Below are 18,263 nucleotides of genomic sequence, written 5' to 3'. Positions count from 1 at the left end.
AGCTATGACATTTTAGAACTAAATGAGTAGATAAAATGGGAGGCTTGGGTTAGGATGGCTTTATCCCAAAGAAACATAGAATGTAGAGCAACCTATTGCAGGAGTTCCTGTTTTACCCAGAAATATCCCATAAAACAACAAAAGTAGTTAGGAATCAGAAAAGCTAGATTCTAATACTGGCTGCTAACTTGCTATCAATTATTTCACCTATCTGAGCTTCAGTTTACCCATTTCTGAGGACTCTCAGTTTGTCTACGTATAAAAAGAACATTAAAATAAAAAATGGTCTATAAACTTATTCCTACTCTTAACATTCTACAATTAAGAATGGATGAGGGCGCCTGGGTGGCTCAGTCAGTTAAGCGGCTGACTTCAGTTCAGGTCACAATTTCATGGTTCATGAGTTTGAGCCCCGTATTGGGCTCTGTACTGACAGCTCAGAGCCTAGAGCCTTCTTTGGATTCTGTGTCTCCTTCTCTCTCTGCGCCTCCTCCATTCATGCTCTGTCTCTCAAAAATAAATTAAAAAAAAAAAAGAAGAATGGATGGATGGATGTTGGGGCATCTGGGTAGCTCAGTTGGTTAAGCGTCCTACTCTTGGTTTCTGCTCAGGTCATCATCTTGTGGTTGGTGAGATTGAGCTCCACTTTGGGCTATGTGCTGAAAATGTAGAGCCTGCTTGGGATTGTCTGTCTCCTTGTCTCTCTCTGACTCTCCCTGTGCTCACTCGCTCTCTCAAAATAAATAAACATTAGAAAAGGGGGGGTGGATGTTTTTACCCTAAAACAAACAAAAAGGTCCTGAGTGTCATTGAATCTGCACATTGGAGTCAGATAGCCTGGGAAAAGCTCATCAAGGAAGAAACATAAATGAGGGCACAAGATGGTCTTTTCAGTTACTCCATCCTAGGTGTCACTGCTTATAAAAATGTATTAAACTCTTTAGGTATGATCAGATTAATACAGAAAATTGAAAGGTATACCACCCTTCTGATAGATTTTTTAAATTCTAAATCTGTACAAAGATTTCTTTTGCCAGTGTTTAATTTCACTTGGTTTCATTATTTACCAAGCTCTCCTTGGTTGGTTGATAATCATCTTCAAAAATGTGTTCCATATACTGGAAATTCACTAAGAGAACTTAAGTGTTCTCACCACAAAAAAAAAAAAAAAGGTAAATATGTGGTGATGACTAGGTTAATTAGCTTGATTGTGGTAATCATTTTACAATATATACCTATATTAAAATACCATGTATACCTTAAACATATACAATTTTTGTCAATTATACCTCAGCAAAGCTAGAGAGGAGGGGGCAAAAAATACATATATGTGTGTTCTGAATCTCTCCTGTGCCCTGCTGTAGTCATTATGTGCATTAATAAAAAGGAAAAAGATGGGGCACCTGGGTGGCTCAGTCAGTCAAGCATCTGACTCCTGGTTTCAGCTCCAAGTCATGATCTCATGGTTCATGAGTTCAAGCCCCCCATCAGGCTCTGCGCTGACAATGCAGAGCCTGCTTGGGATTCTCTCTCTCTCTCCTCTCTCTCTCTGCCCCTCCCGCTCGCTCACTCATGCACGCTCTCTCTCTCTCTAAATAAATAAATAAATAACTTTAAATTTTTTATTTAAAAAAATAAAAAGATAATAGGCCTGATCTCACAGAGATTCTGGGTAATTCCAATACCCAGGAATTGGAGGTACCTACTGGGAGGTAGCTACTTGGCAAGATAGTTTTAAAAACTAAATTGTAAACCTGGCTTCAGCATGCCAGAGGGTCCTAAACATCTCATGTGAAGGCACATGAGTCATATTCCTAGTAAAGAACATATAAAAGATATTCATTAAATATTTGTAGGTTGGATGAATGTGCCTAGAAAAAATCCACCTGCAACAAAGGCAGCCAATGAACTGCCTGTAAAGGTAGCCATTAGTCACTGTTGTGGGTATTAGTGGGAAGAATTGTAATAACACTAGCCCCCTTTAGAATTTCTAACCATATCTCTGCTCTCTTGCAGTTTGGATTTTGAATCCATATTATATATGTAGTATGAGTAACTACAAGAGGGGATATAAATAAAAATATTTCTGTTAGGTAGCAAACACCCTCCAGGGGCCAGCCAAAAATGGAAATTCACTTGGTAGGAAAGCTCCTCAACCAAGGTGGCTCTGGATACCTAGAAATTAACTTCAGCCAAACATGAGATTCTAATAAAAAATTACCAAATGCATAAGGAAACAAACTATGATAGCAAGAGTCGGCAAGAGAAGAGAAAGGAAAGAGAAGAGGGAAAGGGATTGATTTTAGATTGCCAAGAACTTTAGATACTGGAATTAGCAGATACTGAGTATGAGCTATGGTATTTTCATTATCTATCAATGTTTAATAAATTACCCCAGAATTTAGTGACATGAAACAACCAGTTGTGCTCATGGAGTCTGTGGGTCAGGAACTCTGGGTTTGGGTAATGATTTTATTTGTTCCATGTTGCATGGGTCCACAGCTTGGATGGGTTGTAGGCTTTAGTGACTCAACATCTAGCTCCTGTAATACTCTGAAGCTTTGTTCACTCATATTTCTGGTGGTTCATGCTGGCTGTGATTGAGCCCTTAGTTGAACTTATCAGCAAGAACATCCAAATGTAGCCTCTCAATGTGGCCTGGGCTCCTCACAGCATTATGGATGGTTCTTAGGGAATCTGCAGAAAGGCTTAGGCAGAAACTGTATCACCTTTTCTAACCTAGCCTCAGCTTCATGCAGGATGACTCCCACTGCCTTCTATTTGAAAGGAAATCAATAGCAAAGCCTTGGAAGAAAGGAAAAGAGATTTCACCTCTTGGTAAGGGTTGTCAAGGTTCTGAGATGGAATTTGAAACTAGAAATATTGTTGTAGCCATCTTAGAAAAAGACAATCTTTTACAATAGGTAAGAATTTTGATTAAATAAAAGAAATGGGGGAGAAGAATCTTGAGATAATAGACTGTTAAAATTAACCAGTTAGCAATCCCTATCAAAATAACACCAGCATTCTTCACGGAGCTAGAACAAATATCCTAAAATTTTTATGGGACCAGATAGGACCCCAAATAGCCAAAGCAAACTTGAAAAAGAAAACCAAAGCTGGAGGCATCACAATCCCAGACTTCAAGCTGTATTACAAACCTTTAATCATCAAGACAGTATGGTACTGGCAGAAAAACAGACTCAGATCAATGGAACAGAATAGAGAACCCAGAAATGGACCCCCAAACTTGGCCAACTAACCTTTGACAAAGCAGGAAAGAATATACAATGGAATAAAGGCAGTCTCTTCAGCAAATGGTGCTGGGAAAACTGGACAGCGACATGCAGAAAAACTCAAAATGGATGAGAGACCTAAACATAAGACAGAAAGCCATCAAAAGCCTTGAAGAGAAAGCAGGCAAAACTTCTTTGACCTCAACCACAGCAACTTCTTACTCAACACATCTCCGGAGGCAAGGGAAACAAAAGCAAAAATGAACTATTGGGACCTCATCAAAATAAAAAGCTTCTGCACAGCGAAAGAAACAGTCATCAAAACTAAAAGGCAACTGACAGAATGGGAGAAGATATTTGCAAATGACAAATCAAATAAAGGGTTAGTATCTAAAATCTGTAAAGAACTTATCAAACTCAACACCCAGAAAACAAATAATCCAGTGAAGAAATGGGCAAAAGAATGAATAGACACTGTCCAAAGAAGACATCCAACTGACACATGACAGATGGCCAACTGACACATGAAAAAAATGCTCAACTTCACTCACCATCAGGGAAACACAAATCAAAACCACCTCATACCAGTCAGAATGGCTAAAATGAATGACTCAAGCAACAACAGATGTTGGCAAGGATGCGGAGAAAGAGGATCACTTTTGCACTGCTGGTGGGAATGCAAACTGGTGCAGCCACTCTGGAAAACAGTATGGAGGTTCCTTAAAAAGTTAAAAATAGAACTACCCTATGACCCAGCAATTGCACTACTAGGTATTTATCCAAGGGATACAGGTGTGTTATTTCAAAGCTGCACATGCACCCCAATGTTTATAGCGTGCTATCAACAATAACCGAAGTATGGGAAGAGCCCAATGTCAATCGACAGATGAATGGATAAAGAAGATGTGGTATATATATACAATGGAGTATTACTTGGCAATCAAAAAGAATGAAATCTTGCCATTTGCAACTATGTGGATGGAACTGGAGGGTACTATGGTAAGCGAAATTAGAGAAAGACAAATATCATATGACTTCACTCATATGAGGAATTTAAGATACACAATAGATGAACATAAGGGAAGGGAAGCAAAAATAATTTAAAAACAGGGAGAGGGACAAAACATAAGGGACTCTCAGATATAGAGAACAGGCAGAGGGTTGCTGGAGGGGTTGTGGGTAGGGGGATGGACTAAATGGGTAAGGGGCACTAAGGAATCTACTCCTGAAATCATGGTTGCACTATATGCTAACTTGGATGTAAGTTTAAAAATAATAGTGATAATAATAATAATAATAATAATAATAACCAGTTAAATTTAAAAAAAAAACTAACTAGATCTTAAAGAACTAAAAAGACGTCATTATTAGAATTTGAAACTCAGCGGTGCCTGGGTGGATCCATTGATTAAACATCCAACTCTCTTGATTTCAGCTCAATTCATGATATCATGGTTCATGGGATTGAGCCCTGCATCAGTGCAGAGCCTGCACAGGATTCTCTTTCTCCCTCTCTGTCTGCCCTTCCCCACTTGCACGCTCTCTCTCTTTAATAAATAAAGATTTAAAAAAAAATTGAAACTCAGTGGATGGATTAAATAGCAGATTAAATATCTTTAAGGAATAATGTACTGGAGCACAAAGTTTAATAAATTACCTGGCATGTATTATGGAGAAATAGAAGGTTAAGAAATGCAAGTGATTGATATAATACAAGATAATATGAGAAGACCTAATGTAGATACATTCAGGGGTTCAAGAAGAAGAGAATAGAGAAAATAAGGGCGAAGTATTTGAAATGTAACAATTAAGAATATTTGCTAGAATGTATGAAAGATATGAATACTCAGATTTTTTTTTTAATTTTTTTTTTAACATTTTTATTTATTTTTGAGACAGGGAGAGACAGAGCATGAACAGGGGAGGGTCAGAGAGAGGGAGACACAGAATCTGAAACAGGCTCCAGGCTCTGAGCCGTCAGCACAGAGCCCGACGCGGGGCTCGAACTCACGGACCGTGAGATCATGACCTGAGCCGAAGTCGGCTGCTTAACCGACTGAGCCACCCAGGCGCCCCTGAATACTCAGATTTTGACAATGCTGTGAGTCTCAAGAAAAAATAAAAAGAACTCCGTACCTGTATAAATAAACAATGAAATTACAGATAAAAGGTGGCCTTAAAAGCAGCCAGTAGAAAAAGTTACTTAGAAAGGAATAACATTTAAACTGGCAGTTGACTGCTCAGCCACTATAGCATCCTGAAGACCATGAAGTAGTATCTTTAAAATGTGGATAGTTGATACTGTCAACTTAGAATTAAGGATCTAATGAAACGGTCTTTATAGCATGAGAGCAAAATAATGTTCAGATGTTTTGCTTTTTTTTTTTAAATAGAACATTTCACAGATGGACCCTTATTTATAGAACTTCTGAAAGATGTGCTTCAGGAAGAAGAAAATTCTTCTTAGAAGGAAAGTCATAAAAGAAATTAATAATTTCCTATATTAAACAATATAATGTCTAATTGTAGGGTTATAGAAAAATAAAACTAAAGAAATATGCTGTCCAATAGTAGCATGTAGGTTGGGGGGCATTGAACAGAGTCAAAGTCTTCTAAATTCTTATGGTGTTTGAGAAGATGGAAAATATGTTCTCAAGTAGTCATGACAAAATTTTAATGGAACTGCTAAAAAACTGGAGATAAATTCCAAACAAGTAGAGCAAAAAATCTATTGGAATGAAAAAAAATACATTCCAAAAGAAGGCAATAAAGGGGGAAAATGGGCATAAAATTAGATAAATAGGACAAGGTAGAAGTAAATCCAGATGTCAGTGAGCACAGTAAATATTGGTGGAATAAACTAACCAATTAAGTGCTTCACACTCACTTAAGAAATTACTATATGCCTAATGTAAAAGTTGGAAAAGGGTAATATGAGCAGGGAAACTTATGGGTCATTCTTGCCAAGAAAAATAATTGTAGTCTTGGCTTAGTAGGAGGGATCATGGCAATCATCAAACCTGCAAAGGACACAATGCTTACACCCATCACCCCTGATTTCAGAATGTCTGCAGGGGCACATTGTACTGCCCTCTGGTTCATTTCTTGGGTAGAAGTTGGCAGGAAGTCTTTATTGGTATCATCCCATTTGAGGCTATCTGTTAATATTCATGACCTGAGGCTGTTACACAGCACCTGTGTTATACAACAGCACCTTTTTTATGACCTAAGATGTCACTGTCTCATGAGTAATGAGGTGCTATGGGAGTTATTGAAGGATTAGCTATAGATTCTTTAACCAATCCACAGTTTGCAGGAGATGAGCCACCATCATAAAGAATTTATCAAAATGATTCATCTCTGTTGCTATGGACAGATTACATTCTCATTCTGTCTCTGAAAGTTTATAACCAGTCTCTGAGTAGTTACAAATGTATTATTAATAATCCTTAGAAAAGCAATTTATTTTTGCATAGGTTAACCATTGCTTCTGTTGTTGCTCATGCCCAGAAAATTTCCAACAATCAGACCTGACTTCATAAAACTTGACCCTCCCAAAACAAAACATAAAGCAATATTATGTTTCTCCCTTTGAATATAGCAGATCTGCCTGTTATCTATTCATTAGTATCTTAAAGCTTGAGTTGGCCAGTTAAGTTCAAGTTAAAAGCTTAGATTTGCCTCTAATGTTTTCTGAGAGCTGTTATTGAGTAAAGGGGGAAAGAGATGGGATGAAAACCCTTCATCCCATTAGGATTAGGTTTAGGATTATGATTAGGTTGTGTATCTGAACTAGGCAGAGTAGATGTTGCCTGTTTGTAAACTTTGGCCAATTCCTGGTGATGAGGAAGACAAATGCAGGGACTTTTCTTCCAGACAATGATATGCTTACTGAGTGCACAGCACTGAGTTACACCTTTTGGGAAGAAGTCAGAGGTCCAGACATTTTTTACTAGAGGGAAGGTTCAAGCAGAGGTTGTTTCATGTGTTTCCCTCCGGGACCCTGAGGGAAAGGTACGACAGGATTCCAATGCCCCTGAGTCCATGGGGAAAATGCCATTCATACCCCACTATTGTTTCCATCAAGTTACAAGAAGGGCATTTTGTGAAGGCAGGAAAATATAGTAGGTGGTTCTCCAGAACCTGGTTTGGAAGGCCATGTGGTGGGCCCTGGCCAAAAGTTGCTGGCTGCTGGGTCCTACCTGCTACCTCCCAGTATAAGTGGATAAGCCAGAGCGATAGAAGTCCCTCAGGTATTTGTGCATCACAGCCTTGTCTATGAGACAGCTGCTTCCATCTCACCTCCCAGTCCTTGCAACCCAGGGGCAGAGCTGCAGCCCCAGCACCCCCAAAAACCTCTGCCCTCTCCTGCATCACCACTGCTGCTCTTCTCCGTCCTCTTCAGAACCTCTCCCTTTGCAGTACCTGTCCTCAACACTTTGGGGAGACCAAAATGAACTCCTCATCTGAGTGGGAGGGGGAAAGGGCCAGGGGACAGGAAGAGAAAGAGAGAGAGAGATGGAGAGACCAAGGGACTATAAACATCTTCTCATGTTATGAACAAAGGACAAAGCATTGTGCAGTGATTTTTTTTTTTTGAAGAGCAATAGAGTTTTTGTGTGTTTTTTTTTTATCTTTGAGTGGTATGTCTATTAAAAAAAAAAGTGGTTCCATTTAAGCCTCTTGTACTAAATTTGGAGTATACAGAGCTGTTTCAGGATTAGTTGATTGTTAGTACAGCTGAGAAATCACTAAAACACACCATTTCTGTGCCAACAGACCTGTGGACATGCCTGGAAATACAGATTTTAACTTTTCTATTGTCTTTTTATTACAAGTAAATGTAAAATACTCAGTTATTCATTTGCCATTTTCAGAATTCTTCTTCCTGAGATCTTTAGATTGCAGGTGCCATAGATGTTGGTGGTTAGAAGCAGAAATTACCTTTTTATGAAAGAATTGTCTTAAAATTTTTCTAGCAAATGTTATATTCTGTGCATCAACCTATTACCTATGTTTAGCATGCCTAAAGGAGGTGAGGAGCAAAACCAAACTAATATGCTAAATTAATTTGACCTTTAATATGGCTGTTTATGCTTTACTTTCAAGTATTCAAGATGTTCATTTTATTTTGGTTTAATAAGAGGTAATTGTGAGCTATATAAAATGACAAGAGCTTGCCATTTGTACTTTGATTCAAATCTTGGTCCTGACATTTGCTAGCTGCCTCAGTTTCCTCATCTGTCTAGAATGAATAATATAACCTACCATTTAGGGGTTTCTGAGGATTAAGTGAGATTTATCAAAAGCTCCAAACAATACTTGGTGCCTACTAGATTCCAAATAAATAGTAGAAATTATTAATTTAATTAATTAATATTCATGTAGCTCTCTAGTAAGGGATCTGAGTTTGATGCTGTGGCTTAAGGTTGAATGAAAAACCTTGAAGAAACAGAGAACATAATTCTCATTCAGACAGAAGTCCAGGTAGTACCCTGGTGAGGTCCATGCCCAGCCAACAGCTTGCAAGGTTTGCAGCTGCCAGTGAGAACTGAGAATTAAACTCTGTTCCTTTTTTCCTTCTAAGAACTCCAGAATGTCATAAATTGGACTGAAATGTCAAAATGAAAACTTTTTGAGGCCATGGGATATAGGAAAAAATCATGAATTTTCTAATCCTGGCTCTGCAGTTTACTAGGTGGGAGACTTTGGTTTCCCTCCTCACTTACTAAATGGGAAGAGAATATGACTCCTCCAAGGTCCAGTGAGGTAGTGTATGTAAAAATAGCACAGTGACAAACGCACAGTGCCTGGTGCCGATGTTCACCCCACCTCTCACACTCATCTCTGGCTCCCCTTTTGTTTTGAAAAATCTGCTGTTTTCCAGCAGATCACCTGTCAGTTTTGAGTAGCTTCTTTGTGGTGTCAGGATGTTTATGGAGCACCCCTGGAGCAGAGAGCTCTGCCAGTCACAGATGTGCCTTACAGTGGACCTGATGAACCCATTTTAAGAAACTAGAGGAAGTTTTCCGAGAGAAAAGGTTTATTCTTAGAGTTATTACATAGGAAACAATGGGCTGATCTCTGCTTCAAATGGCTTATAATTCACTGAAAAAAATGTAGAAAAATGTAAAATTGAGAGAAGAAAAATTTGCACACACACATATATAACATTAAGTAGGGTCTTGTTAATGATTTTGAGATTATTCCCTTCACAGGCCCATGTGCAGACATTGTCACATTTTCCCTTGGATTAGTCTTCACTCCCAGGCTGTCCTGATGGGTAGCTTTTTAATACAGATTAGTAATGTCCACTAACGTTCCTCTCATTCATCGATGAGACCTTCATGACACTTAATATATTACTGGTACTTAGTCAAAATCTTACATAATCCAGTGTTGTCATCTGACTTGGCACTTCAATAAACATGGTCTTATTAGTTTCATTTGCTTCTAAAGCTTCTATAATCTGTGGTGAGTTGTCTTCCTTTCCTTTATGATTACTGTTTTGATGACAAAGAAGTGTTTTTGCTGTTCTTTTATTTTTAATTTTTTTTTTAACGTTTATTTATTTTTGAGACAGAGACAGAGCATGAACGGGGGAGGGGCAGAGAGAGAGGGAGACACAGAATCAGAAGCAGGCTCCAGGCTCTGAGCCATCAGCCCAGAGCCTGACGCGGGGCTCGAACTCACGGACCGTGAGATCGTGACCTGAACTGAAGTTGGAGGCTCAACCGACTGAGCCACCCAGGCGCCCCTGTTTTTGCTGTTCTGAAACTCTCTTGATGGACTTATGGAACAGTCTCTCTCTCCCCTATGAAAACTTGAGGAACTACTAGAGGAAGCCATGAGAAGTGGATAAGTCCATGAGTTCTGGTCTTGCCACCCTTCTTGGCTCAGATGTGTATTGCCTGCAGAGTGCAAGCCCCAGAGCTTTCACCTGTTTATTTAAGAGGTAGATAGTTGTATTCCCATTACACAGATGAGAAAACCAAGGTTTAGTGAGGTTAAATCATATACCCAGGGTTGAATTGGCTACAACTAAATAATAGAATTAGAATTTTAATCCCTGGACTCTGACTTCACACCCAGTGTTCATTCAGCTATTCCACTTTATTAGTTAGAGAAAAATTATGGGTTACCAAAAGGAAACAACGAGTTTTGCAACTAGAGGAGAAAGTATGTTTGAGCCCTAATACAATATCCAGTGGCTGCTAGTAAGGACAACCTAGCACAAGGGGTAAAGAAAGTTTTCCAGTACCTAGAGAATGAGTGTGATTCTTATAAATAGGACAGGCCTTGGAAAAATGGGTCTGACCTATCAGTCCTTTGAATGGCCCAAGTGGTCAAGGAGACAGTTCCTGAATTGCACAGTGGATGCCCACAAATAGGTGAACGCCTTGTGAAAATCGAGCCCAGAGCCACAGAGACTAAGAGTTGGTTTTGTAGATACAAGGGGTGAGTGAGACTCTCACCATATATGGAAACCTCTAAGCCAACTCACCAACTTAGTGTATATCTTGAGCCAGCTGTTAAGTATCTTTACTTAACACCTAGTTTGGTTTAGGAACCCATATTTAGTAAAGTACTTCCTTGCTTGCCATGCCACTAACATGTGACTGTTTTAGACTTATTTTCGCAAATAAGGATATTTGCGATCTATGTGCCAGGGATCATTCTTCATAGTGAGTAAGATGATCAAGATCTCTGCCCTGTTGGAGGTTACAGACTAATTGGGGAGCCCATACAACAAGGAAATTAAAAGAAACATCAGAAAGAGAAACTTACTATGCAGAGATCTAACAAGGTTATTGTGATAGGTATGACTCAGTAGCTAGTTTGAGTGGTGAAAAAAGGCATCTCAGAGTGGGTGACATTAGGCTAAAATCTGAATGACAGGAAAAAGCCTGCTTTGCCAAACTGGATAAAGAGGAACATTCTTGATAGGACAAAAGGGACAAAGGCCTTGAGGTGGGGATGTGTTCAGGATTGTTCAGGAACAGCTAGAGGGCCAATTTTGCTGGAGTATAGTCTGTGAATAAACCAGTGGAATAAGATGAGGTATACAAGGGGTGAGCAAGAGCAGGAAATTTGTGTTCTATTTTTAGTGTGATGGGGAGCCCTTGAAGAATTCTAAACAGAAATAACATGATATGTTATATGTTTTAAGATAGCTGGCTGCTATATGGATAATTGCTTGTAGGGGTTGGAACTGGAGTCAGGGTGACCAATTAGAAGGTAATTGTAGTAGTCAGGCCAGAGATGGTGATAGCTTGAACAAAAGTAGTAGTCATAGAAATGGAGAAACAAAATCAGGAAACCTCTTGGACGTGAGTCAACAGGACTTACTTATGGATTGGATGATACCAGAGTGAGGGGGTCACATTTAATCAACCCTGGCAGGCAGCAAGGTAAAACATGTCCTAACCAGGTAGGTTTTAGGTCCATATTTCCCCATTAATTATGTAAGCTACTTGTCCACACTTGAGTTGATGAAGTAAGGGATCCATGAACCTTTGTTGAATTTGGGTGCTGATAGCATTAACTGCATCATCTTTAGATCATGGAATAGTTTGAACAGATGGACAGCAAGAAACGGCAAGGAAAATATTGGGACTCTCTTTGGAAGTGGTAGCTGATTCATTCATCAAATATTTAATATCTGTTAGATGTAGCTGAGTGCTGTAAATATAAAAAAGTGAGAACTACCTAGAAAGCTCATACTCTTGTGTCCTTGTTGGAATCTTCTCAAACAGCACACCTGGAAGTTACATCTTTGGATTGAGATCTCTGTGGACAATAAGTCAGTTAATGTCTGCAACAGACACACCAGCCCTTTGATTTTCAGTTGGCTGTGGTCTTTCTACAGCAGGAACAATTTAGACCTTTTTCTTCTTTTTAAATTTTTTTTTAATCTTTATTTATTTTTGAGACAGAGACAGAGCATGAATGGGGGAGGGGCAGAGAGAGAGGGAGACACAGAATCGGAAGCAGGCTCCAGGCTCTGAGCCATCAGCCCAGAGCCTGACGCGGGGCTCGAACTCACGGACCATGAGATCGTGACCTGAGCTGAAGTCGGAGGCTCAACCGACTGAGCCACCCAGGCGCCCCTAGACCTTTTTCTTAATGCATTTCTGAAAAGAATGCTGGCATTTCTATCTACTCTTTGTGGCTGAGAATTCATTATTGTTCTCTTCATGCTCTCACTTACCTCTTCTCACCTACTCATTCCTAAGACTTATTAGTATACAGGAGCAGAAAGTATTCCTCTTTTCCTCAAGGTATATAAAGCATGCCTAAAGTGCCTTGTTTTTTCCTCATACAAGGTCCAAGCTACATTAATTTATCATTGAATATTTCCATTTTAAGAAGCTGTTAATTCCAATAAATGTTGATGGAGATTTGAAGCCCAAACATTTTAATGAAGTCATAAATCAAGAAGCCATAGCAGCTTTCTTCAGATGTCCTCACACAAAATTAATCTACTGGATGGAAGGTTTCCTACAGTGTTACAGCACCTGCTTTGGACAGGCAGAAACATTCCCAGCTTGGGTTTTAATAAATTACAGTCATCGAAGTATAAAAGTGATGTGGAGAAACTTGACTTCAGATGTCAGTCACTGCATGCTGTTTTCTCCTCCCCTCAGATTCTAGCTTTGGTCATACCTGGCTCTAAAGTTGCACATTACCTGGCTCTGAAGTATTACTAAGAGATGTCTTTGTTTTATTAGTTTATCCCTGCCCTTTATAACTATAGTAACCAGTGTACTTACCATTCAGATCAGGTCCCTGGTTAATATCCAGCCTTCAGTCTGCATAGCTTCATATACTCATCTTTGAAATTCTGTAGCTATTACCTTTATATATGTTGAAATGAGAAAATGTCCTATTTATGGACTAAATTCTCCCTGCTGTTTTTTCAAAAGTCTGAAAATATTCCCTTATTTATAATCTCATACTTGATGCAGTTTTCTTGGGCTCAGTGGATCTCTGTTTCAACATAGTATATCTGTTCTGTATAGTGTCATGTATTATTTAAATGTATTTATTATAAAATGGAACATGCACAAGCTTTACAGATTGCCAAAGAGGTTGCCGTCTGGGCAGATTTTCTTATGAACTGCATAACTCACGATCTCTTCCTCCTTCCCACTTTCATTTACCTTATAAATGAAATACCAGCATCCTGGTACCAGGTATTACCATAGTAACATAGAAAGATTGTTCAAGCAAAAATGGGAGAAAGAGAAACATAACTGAGGTTTCATCTCCATTGGCTCAAGTTTCTATGAGCCCAATGACCAAGACAGAGGGTCTGGAGAAAGCAAGGAGCCCTATTTCCGTTTCTGTCATTAGAAATGAGAGTGTTGTGGTATTTGTGAATTTTGAATACTTGGTTCATCAGATATCTAGAAGTGCTTACTGGGTGTCAAGCCCCACTGACTGCTGAGGATGCAAGCAGGAGGAGAGGGGGTTCCTGCCCTCAAAGAACTTGCAGTACAGTAATCATACCCTTTCACACAACAGAGTTGTTTTGCAAAAATCTTGCCAAAAACTCCAAACAGAATCCCCCCCCCTTTTTTTTTTGCCAGGCATCTTTTTTCCAGATCTCTTGAGAATAGGCTCTTGAGAAACAAATTTTTATTCTGAATACCCTGCTAATGGGATAACAATGAGAATCACCATTTGAAATACTTAAACAAGCCTTCCAAGTTTTTGGAAGTTCTCTGCTACTGTAGATCATAGCTGATGGTTTCTAAAACTTTGCAAGCCAATTACTTTGTCCTGACCCCTTGAGGACACCCCAGCTAAGGTAGAGAGCACAAGAAAGAACTCCAGGCAATGGTGAACTGGAAATGTTCTTAATTTCTTGGAGAAAAACAAAATACTATGGTGGTAATTTAAAGGGAATGAATTGGAGTGACAAGGAGAAATTAACTGAATTACATTTTCTGCATAAACAAGTAAGTAGCAAGGAACATTTACGTCATCTGAAGCTAAGTTACTGCTTGAATGGGTGCTACCTTTGAAAACAATAACAGTTCTTTGGGTATGCTGTATATGCTACTGTTTACTACATTACTATTCTATCCTAATTATAGTTAAAGTAAATCCTTTTAGTGCTTAGAGAATGTGACTTAAAAGTGTAAGAATGAGATTTCTTCATGGATCTGAAAGTGTCCTGGATCATAGATGAGTTCATGGTTTTTCTGAGTTATTAAAGATAAATATTAAAGAGTATTCACTGATAAGAAAAACAGATTTGTTGATTTAATGAGTAGCTTATAATCTTGTGTTTATGTCTCCCAAAGGATTTCTGTGAAATCGTTCTTTTCACTTAAATTCAAAAATGACTAATTTCATACAGTATTTTGTGGTGAATAAGAAAAATCCACACAAAAACAGCGTGTTAGAAATTCTTTAAATTTGACCTTCCTCAAGTCCTAGAACACTGCATTACAACTGCAGTCTATATGAGAAAAATTCTCAGAGTGGTAATGCTTTAGAGATTACACTGATACTAAAACATCAACTTCACTGGTTTGAATGTGAATTTCATCATTCATGCCAGCCTCTGGAAGAATGGACTTTTAAGCAATCAAGTGGCCCAAAGTTAGTAACAGAAAAATGAGGACACATATAATCCTCAGCCTGAGTAATCCAAGCCTGCAGGCAGCATTTGAGCAAAGTGGAGAAGTCAGTCACTCATGCTGTCCTTCTCTAGACCATGCAACCACTGCTAGAGGGCAAAAGATGGGACATCTGCTGTGAAAGTCACATCCACTTTGGCAATGATTGTTTTCTTCCTCTCAAGCCTGATATAAGAGCAGTTAGCTATTTCAGAGTACTTATTTGATATGTCCATGGAGTGGTCATTATCTCATCCTACAAAGAGGATAATCAGTGATTTATAGAGTATTGGGGTTCTGGTGATGAAAATTCTTGGGAGTTTAGATGTTTGACTTTAGAGAAGTAAACAATAATATTGATTCACCCAACAAAAGGTGTCCTTTAGGCTATTTTCCCTGTTGGTAATAGATTATTTTAGCCATCCCATTCTTGTGTCAAGATTGCTCATGAGCAAGAACCTCATTTGTAGCTGCTTGTCTATGACCAGAGATTGATTCTGTTAAGTTGGAACTATGACTTTCTCGGGGGAAACCAGCTGGGAATGAACTTAGGTCCACAGGTGACAACACTGTTTTCTAGCAAAGATAACATCATTCCCTCTCCAAGTGGTCATTACGTTATGTTCCTTTCTGCTTCGGGTACAAAATCATCACAAAAAGAAGCAGTGATGTTCTAAGCACATGTCCTAACTTTTTAAGTAGTCCATGATATGCGTCTAGATCTCTTTGGAGAAAAACATGAGACCATGAATGTACAAGCAGATCTGGACTTGATGATTATCTGTAAAACAGTCCATGGAGAAATTACCTAACTTCCAGAGTTGCTGAGGGGACTAAATGGGAGAATGCAGGTGTGTCAATGAGGAAAACAGGAAGCAGAAATCATGCTAGATAGTTTAAGCAGAAGGGGATTGCAGATAAGGAGTTAAGTGCTTATGAAACTATTGGAAATTTCAGACATTAGAAATCAGAAACTACTAGGTCCAAGGACACACCAGTGTAGCAGCAATCCAGAGGTTTTAGACCCCAGGGACCACCACAGTTCTCTGTAAGCACTGACAAAGCCATGATGAAGATACTGAAACACTGAACACAGCTGCCTCACTGCTTCTTATTCTAAGGAGGAGCTGTAGAAGTAGGGCAATGGTCTCTTGCTTGCTTCTTCCTTCCAGGTTTCTCACAAGCATGTAATACACACCTAGAATGCTGCTACACACTGTAATCTAGGGAACATGATTTTAAGTTTTTCAGTCTCTCCAGCTAGAAAGAGGGTAGAATGGAAATTGGGAAAATCAAGTCACATTATTTACCATAGCAGGGAAGTACTTAACCCCATACTTGCTGAATTCTAATTATGTTACGCTGCTTTTGATATTAAATATAACATAGTACTTTGAACCCTGGTGTCTTGGCCCTCATTTCCTAGAGTTCTTTTGACAAGTTGATTTTTAATGACACCCAGATGACTGAGGAGTCTTTCCTCTCCCAAGACTTAAAGTCAGCTATTGGCTTGGGAGGCTCTGGTGATTTGGTTGACACTGCTGCCAAAGCTTTCAGGGCACAAGTCATGACCAGGTTGCCCGTGGAACATACAGATTTACTTGGGAATACCCCTCATTAGCAGGTAAAATCAAGAATCTCAGTTAGTAGTTCCAGAGGAGAAACAGTTTGGTCTATAACCTATAGAATTGTGTTATCCAATATGATAGCCTCTAAATACATGTGGTGATTTAAATTAGTTAAAATTAAATAAAATTAGAAGTTTTCAATAGCCACATGTGTTAGTGGCTACCATAATGGACGGTGCAGATATAGAATATTTCCATCAATTGCAGAAAGTTCTGTTGGACCGCACTGCTAGAATGTGTCTTCACGTGTGGATCAGAACTTACATGTGTATCTCTAAACTGTACAATCTTTGTAATTTTTTTACAATATTAATGACATCAAGTATCATTTTAGGACCCCAGTCCTTTCCCAGTCTGCATCTATAGTCTAGCACTTTTACATGACACCGAAAGCTTCCCTTTGTGTTTGGCAAGGAAAGTTGGTGATAGCTATTTGATACCTCAGTGACTGGTTGACTGTTATCAAAAGTTGGTTATTCCTGGATGGGCCAATTTGGCATAGATCCACTAGGAATCATCAAAGCCAGACATAGGCAAGACAGGATCCTTTGATTACGTGTTCTTTTTTTTTTTTTAACTTAACTCCCTCCAGACAGCAGCTTCTTCCTGATTCTAACATTCTGTATGCCTTTGAGGTTTGATGTTCTACCTAAAAGCTTTGAAATAATTCATTTAAAAACTTGTCCTTGAGCTTCCAACCTGTTAGTGGACAAAACACATGCTTTGGGTTGGGTGATCACTGTAGCCTGCACTATAGTGCAGCACTAACTTACAGATAAAATAAACCTATCCTTGCATCATTTGTTGAGGCTACCATACTGTGATTCTGAGTCCTGTGTATAGGAACCTTTATGGCCAATGTCACTAACATTGATTCTGTACCTACAAGCTTCCATCTCCACCTTCCGTCTTTGGCACGCACAGATGTGTTGGGAGAATATCCCAAGTTTGGACTGCCTGGTGAGGAACTGGAGTGGAGAGAGATCTACTGTTGAGCTTCTGCAAAAAGCCTGAGTGAGACCATTGAAAATGAATGAAATATTCATGCTGCTTTCTCCTCCAGGGTCTGTAATTCTCTTATACCAAGTAAGATGACAACAAAACTACATATGTTATTGTTTGGCTCACCATAGAAATACCTTCACCACCCTAGCATTTTACAATATGTATTTAGCTTTCTTAAAAGTGGCTGTATGTAAAAGTGTCCTGCTTTGGTTAAAAAAATACATCAAAGACATCATTTACTGCGTTATTCAGTGGCTTCTTACATAAAGACTTGGGAGGTAAATCCCTCCTATAATTCAGTACCAGGGCAAAAGTTGTCTTTACATATGAACTTATATGCTACCTCTTTCAAATGTTGAGAGTTGTCCAATTCATTAAAATCTTTTTGCCTTGGCTCTGAGGATGTTCTTTAAAAAAAAAAAAAATGTGTTCACTTGCAATAGTTCTCCAAGCCTAGATTTTCTGGTATAATATTTATCCCCCACCCAGCCATATCACTTATTATTATACCTTCCTATATTTAAGAGTTTTGGGTTTTGTTATTGTTGTTTTGTTTTAGTAATTTTTTATTCTATTCTCTTATCTTTGGGCATAGAATAAACATCAATAAACCAGTGAGTAACAACTTGGATATGAATAGTCACCTGTGGAGACTTTTAAAATGTACGTGTCTGGAGCTTGTCTCACAACTAGTGAATCAGAATCTCTGGGGCCAGGACTGGAGTATGTATGTGTACGTGGAGTATTCTTTTAAATATCAACAG

At 38.8% G+C, this 18,263-nt stretch overlaps 1 protein-coding gene and 1 long non-coding RNA gene across 12 annotated transcripts in view; one reads left to right on the top strand and one right to left on the bottom strand.

Annotated features, from left to right (window-relative positions):
• TMEM108 (transmembrane protein 108) overlaps window positions 1–18,263 on the top strand; it is a 363,999-nt gene that overhangs the window by 231,607 nt on the left and 114,129 nt on the right. The window lies entirely within an intron of this gene.
• LOC122230192 overlaps window positions 1–18,263 on the bottom strand; it is a 96,228-nt gene that overhangs the window by 50,901 nt on the left and 27,064 nt on the right. Inside the window, exons 2-3 of one of the 2 annotated variants that reach the window (XR_006207336.1) lie at window positions 11,946–12,026; window positions 9,267–9,344 (exon numbers count right to left, since the gene is read on the bottom strand). The exons of the other annotated variant lie outside the window; for it this stretch is intronic. This is a non-coding gene — a long non-coding RNA (uncharacterized LOC122230192). Of the gene's footprint in view, window positions 1–9,266; window positions 9,345–11,945; window positions 12,027–18,263 lie in introns of those variants that run through there. 2 annotated transcript variants of the gene reach the window in all.

Source organism: Panthera leo, chromosome C2 (assembly GCF_018350215.1).
Source record: "Panthera leo isolate Ple1 chromosome C2, P.leo_Ple1_pat1.1, whole genome shotgun sequence".
Taxonomy (NCBI): Eukaryota; Metazoa; Chordata; class Mammalia; order Carnivora; family Felidae; genus Panthera; species Panthera leo.
This window is presented reverse-complemented; position numbering and strand designations above follow the sequence as displayed.